At 41.7% G+C, this 13,894-nt stretch overlaps 1 protein-coding gene across 6 annotated transcripts in view; it reads right to left on the reverse strand.

Moving 5' to 3' along the window:
• PRDM2 (PR/SET domain 2) overlaps positions 1–13,894 on the reverse strand; it is a 97,595-nt gene that overhangs the window by 50,007 nt on the left and 33,694 nt on the right. The window lies entirely within an intron of this gene.

A 13,894-nucleotide genomic window follows, 5' to 3' on the forward strand; every position in this document is an offset into this window, starting at 1 on the left:
TGCCTCCCAGGTAGATGTGACGGTCAATGTTTTGGCAGTCAACTGTGATCATCGCGAGAGTATTGTTCACCTGGCTTTTATTTTGTTTCTTCTAAAATGCAAAAACTAGACAATGGCATTAGAATATGCCACATTTTGGTAAAGGTTTAAGAAATTCATTTATAAAAACAAGAGAATTTACAGATACATTTAACTACCTAATCCCTTGGATCTGCCACAAAATGAGACACTTTCACTTTTACAGGATAAGTTTTAAGACTCTATGACTATTGCTAAGTGATCTCACTCCCTTCTGTCCAAGACCTCCATCTTCCTCCAGCCCCTTTCCACCTGCAGATGTGTCTATCAAAAATCATGAATGCACACACATCACTCACTGCTCCAGGGGAAAGAGCCTGGTCCACTCCAGGCTGACACAGGTGCAGAAGCTAGCACAAATTCACGCATGCGCACAGGCCAGCCCAAGTCGCCTACACTGACAAACTGCAAACTGTCAAGGCCATCTTTTAGACTCAGGAAAAATAGAAGAAACTAAGATATTCTCTCCTCATAGAGAAATTACTTTTTAAATCAAAGATTACATTTAAATTCAATTCCAGGTTTGTTTGTTTGTTTGTTTGTTTTAATATATCTTCACCTAAAAACAAACTCCTACTGGCCAATTTTAATAACACATGTCATTCTTGAATGTACCAGCCTTTATCAGACTAGTTTAGCCCAAGCTCACTATTTTAGCTAGATTAAATTTTTTTTCCCTCTACATACTTTGTAAAGTTTCTGGAATAATGATGAAGTAGAAGTCTTTTGATAATTTTTCTTGGGTGCTTATCTACAAGGCATTTTAAGAGCTATACAGAATTCATATATTTTACTACAAAGATATCTGCCCCAAAGGAATTTAAAATTGGAAGTCATATGGAATTTAAAATTGGAAGTCATATGTCTAACTTTGGGAAAAGCAAGCCCTTCTGAGGAAAGGCCTTACTAATGTAAAGAAGCAGCAAATTTTGAGTGGAAAAAAATGCTCCAGAGAATCTGTACTTCTTTTACAATTTTCGAGAAGGGGAAGGGGAGGAAGGAGGACGAGAGAAAGCAGGCAGGAGGGTAGAGGGAGGGAGAGAGGCAAAAAGTGATATGCAGAGAGAGTGGGGGCGGGGCGGGGGAGTGGCAGGTACCCCTGGGGGCTGCTGGGGCACTGCCATGGCCCTCAGAGCATAATGGGCCCCAGCACTGAGAGTGCAGCCTTTTAGAAACACTGAATCTTACCCGGCGCTGGTCTCCAAGGGCTAAGCTATCCATGCTGCCCAGCGTTGCTGCTTTTCTTTTGCCAACATGGAGGTACAATAATGCCGCCAGGAAGGGAGGGCTCACAAAGGACTAGGGCTTGAAACCCAGCTGCCTCCCAGGCCAGTGCCCACACTGCAAGAAAGGGTCTCGCTCTCAATCCAGACACTCGATTCACTTGTTCCCCAAAGGTTCTTGCGTCTCCAGGGTCACACATCCTCCCTGCGAAGAGCTGACGCTGACAAAAGTGAGACACTCCTGGATTGGGTTCTCCTCTCTCACTGGGGTGGCACTCTGAACAAAATAGGCCCTCGAAGACCAGAAGCCCACGAAACGGAAAGTCACAAAACCAAAACTTTATTGTGCAGCCTCGGGCCACAGTTGGATTAGTGAGAAATTATCCTGTTCAGGGCAGATGGGAGTTAACTGTGATACACACTGGTGATAACTACTTGTCCTGGGAGGAGAAAATGAGATCATGACAAGATCATGTGCACAGTGCCCGACACAGACCCAATAAATGGAACCAAGTGTAAGGATTAGCCACAGATTTTACTAAACAAACTACAGACACCCCACGCCTACAAGTCTAAATTGTCAGCATATGTTCCTTCTTAGGAAGACAATAACATTCTGCTTCCACTGACAATTCTGAATTCGCCCATTTGTTTAGTTCATTTGTTCTACATGGTTTCACACAATCCCACCCAGATATCATTATGGAAATGTACAATCCAATGAGGACAGAAGTTTAACTGAGAGAAAACAATTCTGGCAAACACCCACCAACATCCCATCAATATAGATCTTAATGCTCTAACAGAAGTTGTGAGGATATTTCATTTTTTAAGTCTGTAACCCCACTGATGGCATTGCTGCTGCTGTCTCTACTTAATTTTTAAAATTAAACGTACTAGTTCACGCTTTAGTGGTTCCTAATCTTATGGGAAGAAACTGCAGACTCCTTTGAAAATCAGATAACACCTGAGGCTCCTCTCCCCAGAAAGTCACAAACTTAAACACAAAATCTGGGGGCTCAGAGACCTCCTGTTATCACAAAGCTGTGAGTTCATGTAAACACGTATGGACCAGAGTACTCCTGTGTGATCCCTGAAAAACCTCCAACTCCCCAGACTGCTCAATAAAAATGCTGCACAGATAATCAGGACATTAGTTTCCTTAAAACTGACATCAACTGAATTAGTAACTTCTCCCAAGAAACTGGCTTTCACACTTCTGTTTTTTCCTGATTTTCACATCCGGAAGAATGTAAACTGACAGATTTCATCTGTCATATACAGCACTGACATTGCTCCCACACAGTTACTTTCAAGGCTGTCTGATAATGTAACATCTGAGGAAACATCCAAAATTCATCCAAAATGTCACCTGCCTAAAATTTGGTTACGACACAGTAAAGCAGAGCTATGAGTGGTTTGGACCACATCAAGATAAGAGAACAGGAATAAAATAGCATACACTTCATCTGGGCAGCAAGCAAATAGAGAAACATGTCTACTTCCGTCCAGGCCCGTGCAACCAATCGAATTCCAACAGTTATCTAATCAACCAACCTATATAACCACCGGTATCCTAGTTTGGATAGACAGCTTTTACAAAGAATCAGGTCTCTACGTGAGGAATTCTCTGTCTAGTGCCATGATATGTGTCCAGCTGCAAATCCAAAGAGCTTTACTCTCATCTAATGTGCAATCTACTTCATTCACACCATGTCGCCAAAGCAAATGTATGAATTTTAAAAGGACGTGTTAGAATATGTTAAAACTGTTCTTTTTTTTAAAAAATCCAGAAGTGCCATGATCAGTTAAAGGACAGGCAGAGTTACTACAGAGCTAATTTCGCCAGTGCCCACTAATGACAATGGAATGGACGAAGGTCGGTGTGCCACACATTCTGATAAGGCTCAAGGCTCGAAGCAACCCTACAAAGGTAGGTCTTAACCCATTTTAAAGACAAGTAAACTGAGGATCGAAATACATGGAGTTATCCATCCAAAGTCACACTGCTACTAACTGGTAACACTGGGATCTGAATCTGGCCTTGTAATCCCAAGGGTATGTTCTAGCATGCCACAATAAAGTCCACATATCATACAGTTCCCAGCACTCAAAAGGTACAGCTGGGTCAGCAATTTTTTCCTTCTCTGCTCCACCCAACATACACACACGCTTTAAGCTCACTGTAAACAAGTTACCTTTGCAAAGTACTGATCCAGCTGCATTTAATACAGAAACGACAGCGAAGCCTGAACATACCTCCACCCCACTAATAAAAACTTTGGGTAATGGTTTGTTTTTAATGTGCTTTAGCATGGAAACTGAAGTTGGGGTTGGGGGTGGAGGGATTACAGCAGTCCTTCGGTTTAGCAATTCCTTTCTGACAACCGTCCATGAGATCTGGAGGGCCCTGTATCTCTAAAAAGGAAGAGAGTCAGAAATAGTTAAGCATCACCTTTTCTTGATTTAGTATTTTCTACATTCTAATGCAACCGTGAATTTAATTTACCTTGGCATACAGTGATTTACATTATTTTCTATCCTGAACTCCTGAATTTATCATTTTGATGGAATAAAAACTACAAATAGGTATTTATTAAGGTTAATACTCAAATTTGATCATTATTAAATATTCCTATGATCACATATAACAAAAAAAGATACTTCCCATGACAATATATAGCAGCTAATAAAACTAAAAACAAGCAAGTTTGGAATCTTAAGCCCTTGTTCAAAATTCCAACCAAGAGTGAGACTGTTGATAGTTACTTCTTTTCATTATTTGCTTCTGACACCAGAGAGAGGGAACCTGTAATTTCGAGCCCAGTGTAAATCCTACCAAAATTACAATCCATGATGTATAAATAGACATTATTCCATGTGTAAAGATCAAAACTGCAACTAACCAGCACATGCTGCCTGCAGCATAAACCTGGTAGAGATGAACAGAAGACCTAGGTCTCCACTGATGCTGAATTATCATGCTCACGGCAAAGGTACCGAGACAGGAGGCGGAAGGCAGGGAGCCTTTCCTCACCCAGATCTCACATTCCGCGTGAAGCCAGCAGTTCGCTTTATTCCACGGAGAAACAGGTTCTGATAATCTCATATGTTAAAAACAAAAAATATAGCCAAAAGAACCAGAAAAGCATATTCTATCCCTCAAATTGGCAAGAGAATGAAAACCGAACTGAAGAAGCCAAACCGTGAAAAGAATAACAAAAGGCACAGAAATCGCATTGTTGCCCATTCTAATCTGTCCTGCAACTTCAGACACTGTACATAATTCGGTTTAGGGGTTCTAAACACGGGTGAACAAACCAGTTTGCCTTCATTTTTGTGGCATGTGATGTCTTAGGAAACCTACAAAAGACTGAATCAAGGATTCTCAGTACAAGAGGAACGACTGTTTATCTCTGTAAACAGAAATAAAGGGGGGAGGATTTTAACCTAAGTTGTAGTAATTGCTTTTCTTTTTAACAAAAGCAAAGATAATCCTCTGCAACTATACATACCTGGCAACACACACCTAATTCATTAAGGGTGAAATTAGGTTTTGGTCATTCAGACACTGATTAAACTAAGAAAAGCATATAAAAGTGAAAGTTTTGAAAGTATCAAATTAGCAAGGATTTTAGATGTCATAATCTTATTTTAGAAACTGGTATTTTTATATACCCCACACACAGTATTTTATTTTATCAGTAGAATAAATTTCTTGCCTCTGAAACCATTCACATATTCTTTGTATATTAAAAATAAATACATTAATATAGAACATTTAAAATAACTATACAACATTTACCAGATTATTAAAACTTCCATCAAAAAATATTTTTAAATTTCAGGATCATGACCATAAAAATGGTAAAAGGAAATAGCTACAATAAATGCTACAGAACGCTGAAAATGTTCTAGTCTCTTACCCATAATCCCTCAGGACTTTTTCTTAATACACCTACCAAGTTTTAACCTTTTAAACAAAGTTACTGCTTCCTAATTTTTAGAGAAAAGGGTAGAAGAGAAAGGCAAATGCCAAAGAAATGTGAAAAATAAAAACAGATTACTAAACAGTGCTTTTCTTTTGTCTAGCCTACTTCGTGTGTCTGAGGCGTGGGGGTGGGGTGTTAAGGACTTACTGAATCTTCAAGGAACAACTAAATGCTCTCCGTACTTGATTTAGGAAGAAGCTTTTAGGTAGAAGCTTTTACGTTTTGCCACAAATTCAAGAAGTTGTGAGATAAATACAATTAAGAAATCAATCCCTGGCTCTCATCAGGAAAATTCGAGAGTGCACAGGGACAGGTTAGGGCAACTCCTTTCTTGTTCTTGCTTCCTTTTATGCTTTTCCTCAGGAATGAGCCAAGCCGCTGGGATAGGAACAGCTTTATCAGCAAACAAAACCTCTTAAGGAGCTATTGCTTCAAACAGTTCAAATGAGTTCCTCTTAAAGGAAAAAGAAAAAAATAAAAAGCTCTCCTCCTCCACCACCATAAGCATCTAAAAAAAAAAAATTCCTATCTTTTATAGATATCACATCATAAGACAGTGAAAGAAACTAATAAGCACGATTTAACTCAATTATAGCCACAAACAGGAATTGCATTTACAGTTTCTAGATTTAATTTTTAGAGCGTATGTTAGTATAAACGTGTTCATGCTCCATAACATTCGGCTTAACAAAAATTTTAAAAATTGTATTTTATTCAGTTGTTCTAAACATTTGGCCAGTCATTCTCAACAAAAGAACTCTGGGGCAGAGGAGGAAGCTACACATCGGGGCTTCTTGAAATCGTCAATAAGACAAAACGAGGGAGCTCTGCCGTGGCAGACTCAAGCCCTCCACCATCCACACGGCAGAGTGAGGCACAGGCAACGCCTCACCCCGTTCTTGTGCTTTCTCAACGGATTTCAAAAATAATATACAACTTAAGAGACATGAAATACTCATAAAAAGCCCAAAATGACAAATTTGTTGTTTAAAGAAAAGAAAAAAACACTTGACAACAGACAGCAAGGGATAAAGTAATTTGTTAGTGTTTTTAAAAACTATTTGAGGTACTCAAAGGACAATAAATCTATTCAATCCATAAACTCCTGAAGCAAGAGTAACTGAAGGCATCAGTTCTCACCATAACTGAGCTCTCCAATTCCAAAGACTTCATTTAATCACGCTATACTGCCTTATTATCTAGGATTAAAGTGGGCAATTCTAAAGTAAATAGTGAAAATTCATCCTGGCTAATTGGCAAAGACTTATAAAACACCACTACTTATTCAGTATAACTGTCCTACTTAGAAACATTAGAAATAAAAACTGGATTTAGGCAAGTTGGAGCCAAATATTTAGCTGGGTGAACTTCTGCAAACCACATGGCCCCTCTGAGCATGTTTCCTCATCTGCAAAGGTGGATAACGACCCCTGCTTTGCAGAGCTTACTGGGAGGTTTAGCTCTTCGACTCACAATGGGGTACATCCAAATAAACCTACCGTAAGTCAAATATATTGTTAAACTGATAACGTATTTAACCTATTGAACGTCATAGCTTAGATTAGCCAGTTTCTACTGAATACATATCGCATTCACACCATCGTAAATCAAAAAATCTTAAAATCAGATGCCATAAATCAGAGACCATCTGTATATGGAGCACCAAGCACAGGGCTAGGCACTTGCAAAACATGCTAAAGAAACAAGTAATTTCTGTCATGGTCACCACTAATAGAAAACAGTGATTCAAAACAACGACATGATGTGCAGATCTGCCACTGGATTAATCTGGTAAAAAAAAAAAAAAAAGGGCTGCTTTCAGCGTTTATCTTTTTCACTTTGAGGAACAATAGTAGTGCTTTCAAATAACTTTCTTCTCCATGTCATTCAGCTTCCCTAATTTTTATCGACCAAAGTATTAATAATAAAACCAAACTTTAGAACTGTCTTTGGAAGCATGTAAAATCTGAACAGATAGAGTTCCATCTTAGTCTACTACACGTGAGACTGCAACTCTCCACTCTGCACAGCCTGGAACTGAAAGAAAATGTCTATCACTTTTTAACCCATGTAATGCTGTTCTTGGAGTCTTTATCCAATTCCTCAGTTCTTTAGAGGCCACTCCACATGTAAAACTATGCTCTCCTCTTGGTAATTCTCCTGTGAACACTTAAGATCCCATATGGTAATAGCTCATCTGTAAACATGAATGTGAAACTGCCAAGGAAACACTCAATGAGTTATAAAAACAGTAATTAATCCAAAATTTAGAAAAAGAACTTAGGAAAGCAAAGGAAATTGTTTTCTCACTTATAAATTACAAATGAATCATCTTAAAAAATCAACTAAATTCTTCTAAACTAACTACAATAAGGATCTTGTAATTTTTTTCACCTTTTAGAAAACATATTATGATCATCAAACCTTTTTTTCGGTGTTAGGCGAGTTTCACCTCCCAATTTACACAGGGACAGGAGAATCAGAGTAACAACCTACGTATAGACAGAACATAGCGTATTTCCTAATACACTAAATTACAATGTTTGAAGCAGTTTTCAACCATGGCAGGTACTGGGATTTTTGTAAATTCGTCCACTAAAACACGAGTGGACGTTCCGCAAAATGCTTTGGAAAATTTTAGTTAATCCACATAATTTCCCTGAGAACGAGGTTATAACATAAGCAAGACTCCAAGGCACAAAACAAAAACACTGACCAACTGATTGACCTAAACGTGGAGTAATTCAGTAGCAGCAAAATTAGAGTTAAAAAAATTCCAATTCCTGTTGAAAAGAAATTCAAACTGTACTGTGCTTCAGAAACAGACCACCGCCACAGCAGCAGTGAGCAACCAACCTGGCAGCCAGCCCATGCTGATGGGACACCCAATGCTCAGGGAAGGCATCGCTCAGCGGCAAGGCAGCAAGAGCTACCTACATTAGGGGACGAGGACGAGGACATCGCTCAGTTGGGTCTAACGTGACAAGCTCGTAAGCCATAAAGCATGTAATGTGGGGCCACAGTTCCACAAAACACCGCCACCTCCAAGTGCCCATGCCCTGTTCCAGCACCTGCAAATAAGAACTATGGGTGAGCGCCTGTGAGTAAGTAGGCAGAGGACCTTGGCCACCAGGCAGCCGGAAGGTTCAGGGCCCGTCTGCCACCATCCTCAGGCACCACAGCCAGGCCTATCACTCAGCCAAGACTCCGCCCTTCGGCTTTGGCCAATTCCCTTGGCTGCTAAGGAAGGTGCGATCAAACCCCACGGAAGCCGACTTGTTTCCCATGCTTATTAAATATATTCTCTAATTTTAACTTTAAATGGAACCAGTGTTGTCACTTCTACTGCTGTTGCCCACCACACGTAGAACTGGACAAACAGCAGCATATTCCGTAGAAGAAAAGGCGTGAAAAGGAAAACCTGCGTTCAAGTTCTGACTGACGCTCACTGGCAGAGTGAGCATGGACAAGTTACTTAATCTCGCTAAGTTTTCACTTCCTCAGCAGGAGCTGGTACAAACCATGGAGGTGGCCTGGACGCCACAGAAGCAGAGGCCAACAGGGACTGCGTGTGGGCGTGCTCAGCACCACTCAGCGCCGCGGGCTCGCTGCTGTGTCCGGCGGCAGCTCTGCACACTGCCGCCCACAAGGCCCTAAGTCTCCATCAGGGCCCCTTGCTGCATGCTTCCACCTGCCATCTAGCTGTGCCCTGTGGCCTCGTGTCCCTGCTTCTCCCCCACCTCCTGCATTGCTCTTTCCTTCTTCCCCTCCTCACGTTCCACTGTGCTCCACTTCGTGACCACAAAGCAGCATCACCTCCTCTCCCAAAGGGCTCCTGCCCACCCCCTCTCTATCCTTGACCCCATGCACACATCAACCAAAACATTCAGTTAGCCTGATCTACACTGAGCTGCAGTAAAAAGGATAAGCTCCTCCCCTGGATATTTTAGTCATCTCTAATTACCCCTACCAATCCAGACGCTAAGTGCAGCGCCTGGGACAAAAGGGGCCAATATGTCTATTTGCAGAATTGATTTTCATAATTCAAAAATACTCATGTGAGTTTCTCGGTGGCCCTCACTATGTATCACCCCAGCATTAAATTTCCCAAAATGTGGAGCAGCCTCTTCCGGGAGCTCTCAGCCCCTAGACCTTGACTGGGCCCGCCCCTGTGCCATTCATGTCACGGCCTCCGAAAATCCACCCCTGGGCAGCCATCTATAGTCATGCCGTACTTCACACACATACCCTATGAACATTACAAGACCTGTCCTGTTCATCTTGTTGGCCGGTCATCCCCTGGCTCTCCAGAATGTCAATCTCGTGAGAGTGGGAACCTTGGTTGTTTTAGTTCCCTGCTGTAACTACAGCACCCAGAAGAGTGTCTGACACAGACCAGCAAATATTTATTAAAATATGGGTCGGGGAGGCGGGACGGGACCCTCCCTTCACTCACTCCTCCAACCTGCTCTTTAAGCCTCCTGGGCTCGTCTTCCCTGCTCTCCACTCTGCAACACTGCCATCCCGCCACCCCCCGCCCGCCCTCGCCCTCCGTCTAAGTAACAACTCCCCAGGCATCCCAGCCCAGAGTTCGCTTTTCTTTCTCTCAATGTCAAGTCCTTTAGTTTAGCATTATTTTTTTAAAGCCCTCAGACCAAGTGATTTTGCATGTGGATCACTTAGCTCCCTAAAGTAGCTATAAATTTCTATAGGTCTTGTCGCCTTTGGAGAAGAATTTCAAACATGTACAACTTCAAAAACCTTGAGTGCTCATCACAGTACCAAGGTTTTTTTATTTGAATAATTTTGCTTGCAAAGACAGAGGAAATATTTCCTTTATAAGCTGATTATAATTTAACTAAAAGTCACCTGGACAAACATTATACACTAGCTGATACTCTCAGGGACTCTTTACAGCTTTTACAAAGGATTACCTGGACCTGCTGAGTGACTTAAGGAACTGTGCTCTTTATAGTTCACCACTGATTTTCTTATAAACTGTCTTCTTTACTGCCCAGCTATCAGAAATACTTGCTGCTATAAATATCTTCTAATTTCCTCCATCTAACTTGTTGCGAACAGGAAAGTCAGTAGATTAGAACAAGGCCTATCATACGGGTCCATCGGCACCGAGCGAGGCTCTGCCACGAGAAGGGAGAACAGAGAGACCCAGCGTGTCTGGGCTTCCACAGGTGCTCCGTAAACACCGACTGATGAGTCACAAACTCAGTAGCTCCTCCCCAAGGAACATGCTGTTGGTGGCACTTACAGCTACCACGAACTCACACGTTGCACAGAGCTGCTCCTTTCTTATACCACTTGCTCTTGACAGCAACTCTGTGAGGTCAGGTAGCCCAATGACCATTCCATGTCATGACGCCCACTTTTAAAGCTATGGAAACTACACCCTGGAAAGCTGACATGATTTGCCAAGTCACCAGGTAAAAACCCAGGGGTCTCAGGTTTTAAGCCCCTTCCACCAAGCTCATTTGTATAGTGCCACTGTTGTTTCTTTAGGGTAAGAGAACTTCAAGGAAGGCTCTTACATAGCCAAGAAAAGGCACAGCAACGACACATTCTGCTATTATAGTCTACATTTGAAAAGAATATTTGCCAGGGGTCACTGTTTACTGCTAACAAGCAAATCAATCTCTCATTTCTCACACTAACAAACAGGGGACAACGATGAATAAGCTGGTAAATACTTCTAAATTTGGTCCTTACCATTTTACTTCAGAGTATAACCTTCCTATGGTTCAAATTAAAATTACCTTAAACACCCGACACTAAAAACTCCCCCCACCTCTCCTACCTGTCCCATCCAAGGAACTTTTCATGTTCGATCTCATTATTGGGGCTGCTCAAGTAAGAAGTTAGACTGAATTACGAAACTGAGAATCCAAAATTCTACTTCGAAATGACTAACGTGTGTACCTCTTTGGCCCATGGCAGAACTGCATGCTCCCTGGTCAGAGACAACATGAACTGTGTTCTCACAGCACTGTGTTCTTTTCCTTCATTATAGGTCTCTGTGAGTCTGTTTGCCAATCAACGAATATTTACTGAGAGCTTATTCCATGCCAACGATCTAGGCGCTGATCAGCAACATGCTGATTTAATGTCTGTCGCTAGACTACAGGCACCACGAGAAGAGTTACTGCTGCTTTTTTGCTCACCATTGCACTGTACAACCAACCCAGTAGAGTGCCTGGCGCACCGCAGGAGCTTTAGGAACGTTATTGGAATGAATGAATGAGAGACAGAGACAGAGAGAGAGAAGAGGCTACTCTGTACGTAAAGGAATCGGGGCTTTTCACCACCCAGAACATGCCTCATGATCCACCAGCAATCTGATGAATTCTGAAAGGCACCACATGCATTGCACAGCTGTAGGCATAGCAGCTGTCATGCAAAGGAGCCGAGGCCAAGAACTATGAAGAATCCAGCCCTTTGTTTTTTTCTGCCTGCCTCATAAACGAAATGAAGGTAGGTCAACTGTCAATCTACCTGTCAGCTGCATGTCTTCAACATGCTTTAACACTGCTACTGAATGAAACTTATGTTGATTTACTATTTGACGTCACTGCCTGAAAAGACATTTAAATGTCTGAGGTCACACGTAAGACCTAAATAGAATTAAGTTAATATAAAAAGTTCTTCATTTCAGGTCTTTGCAAGCTATAAATTAGCTTTCCCAGAGTATTTAAGTTAAAAACAAAAAAGGTCTGACTCATTATTTAAACTCTCTAAACTTTAGGTCATAAAGTTCAAACAGGACTCTTTACCAGTAAGCTGTTCAAAACAGACAAGTTCCAAGAGTGAGCCTCATGCAAGTATTTTAATTAAAACCTAAGAGTCAGTGGGTTATATGCTGCCCAGAGTAGTTATAAAAATAATAATAGGATAATAAGAAATATGAACTACTTAACTCGATATAAAAACTGAGCAATCTTGGCAGATATAAAAATGAAGATGTGTAAGTGCATGTATCACTAATAAAACAGAGTTTGTGTTCAGTTTTTTCTCCAAATCCAACCAAGTGAAAAGATTTAAAAAAAAAAAAAAAATTAAGGGATAAATAAAAAAGAAAAGCAGAAAGTAAAATGTTTAAACATGCAAGCCAAAGTACGTCAAACAGAAAAGTCTTAGAGTGAACTTTCCATTAAGCTATGAATATATTTGAATATATGTTATGCTTAATTGCAAAGTAAAGATTTCCCCTTCTCCTCAAACTCCAGCCTCTGAAAATCACAACTTACCTAGAAAGCTGGTGACATTAAACAAAATGAACAATAAATAAAGGAACAGGTTGAATTATGTGAAGAGTTTGCAAACAATTAAGCATTAAAAGCCTAATGTCGACAAAATCTCAATACTCAGTTAAAACGATAAAAAACAAACAAACGAAAAAACACCTGGGAATTTTCTAGACCCAGATCATCTAATGCAGGATCAAAGCATTTAATGACCTAAACCAGCCACAAAATCATGTTCAATAAACACAGAACATGCATTTAGTAAGAGGCCCACAAACTGCCCCTTGAATGAGTTAGTTGTATTTGCATTAGGCTCTGAAATACAAAAAATATGTAATGGAAAAATCAGAAAAACCTTTTTGCCTACATTTTAAAATATTATTTTTACATTTTTCGAAAATCAAGTTTATGTTATGATTTTATTTACGGTATGACTACCACAACTCACTTTGCAATGTTCTAAGTAAAGGACAGATTCATGAATTCAAATGCCTAAAAAAATTTACTTAAGATTAAGGTGGGCAAAAAAGAAAGTTTTATATTAGTAAGAAACTGCCACATTGTGCCTTGGCATAAAGTCAAACTGGGCTCTATGAAAGATTCACGAATTCACATTAAAATTCTTTATTTAAAAAAAATCCCAACAACGTGTCAAAATGCCAGCTGGAAATATGATATATCCGACCAAACTATTTTCCTACCCGGAAATTATTCCCTCCCTTTTTTAAGCCCGACTACGCTTTCCCGTGGTTTGAAAACATGATAAAACAAAATAAAACTATTGTAGTTAAATCAAAAGTGACAAAACAGCACGCTCTTCAACTTCCATTTCGTTAATGGCCGAATTTCAGAAAGATCTGGTGTGCTAAGACCTTAGCCCACCCCTGAGAGTGTTGCAATCGTGCGCGGCGCGGCCTGGCCCCGCGTGGGGTGGGGGTGAGGGATTAGAGTGGCAGGGCCCGTCAGGGAGAGGGGCGCAGGGAGCAGCGGCCCGGCCCGGCGCCGGGGAAGCCCGAAGTGGCAGGGCCTGGCCTCGCGTGGAGTGGGGTGGAGTAGGGTTTGGAGTGGCAGGGCCGTCCGGGAGAGGGGCGCAGCGGCACGGCCCGGCGCTGGGGGGCACGGAGTGGCAGGGCCCAGCCTCGCATGGAGTGGGTGGGGGTGGAGGGGTTTAAGAGTGGCAGGGCTCGTCCAGGAGAGGGGCAAAGAGGCGCGACGCAGCACTGTCCGGCATCGGGGGGTCGCGGGGGACCACGAAGTGGCAGTGCCCGGCCTCGCGTGGAGTGGGTGGGGGGTTGGAGTAGCAGGGCCCGTCCGGGAGAGGGGCGCGGCGGCACGGCCCGGAGCC

The sequence above is a fragment of the Pteropus alecto genome, unplaced genomic scaffold (assembly GCF_000325575.1).
Source record: "Pteropus alecto unplaced genomic scaffold, ASM32557v1 scaffold125, whole genome shotgun sequence".
In the NCBI taxonomy this organism is placed as follows: domain Eukaryota; kingdom Metazoa; phylum Chordata; class Mammalia; order Chiroptera; family Pteropodidae; genus Pteropus; species Pteropus alecto.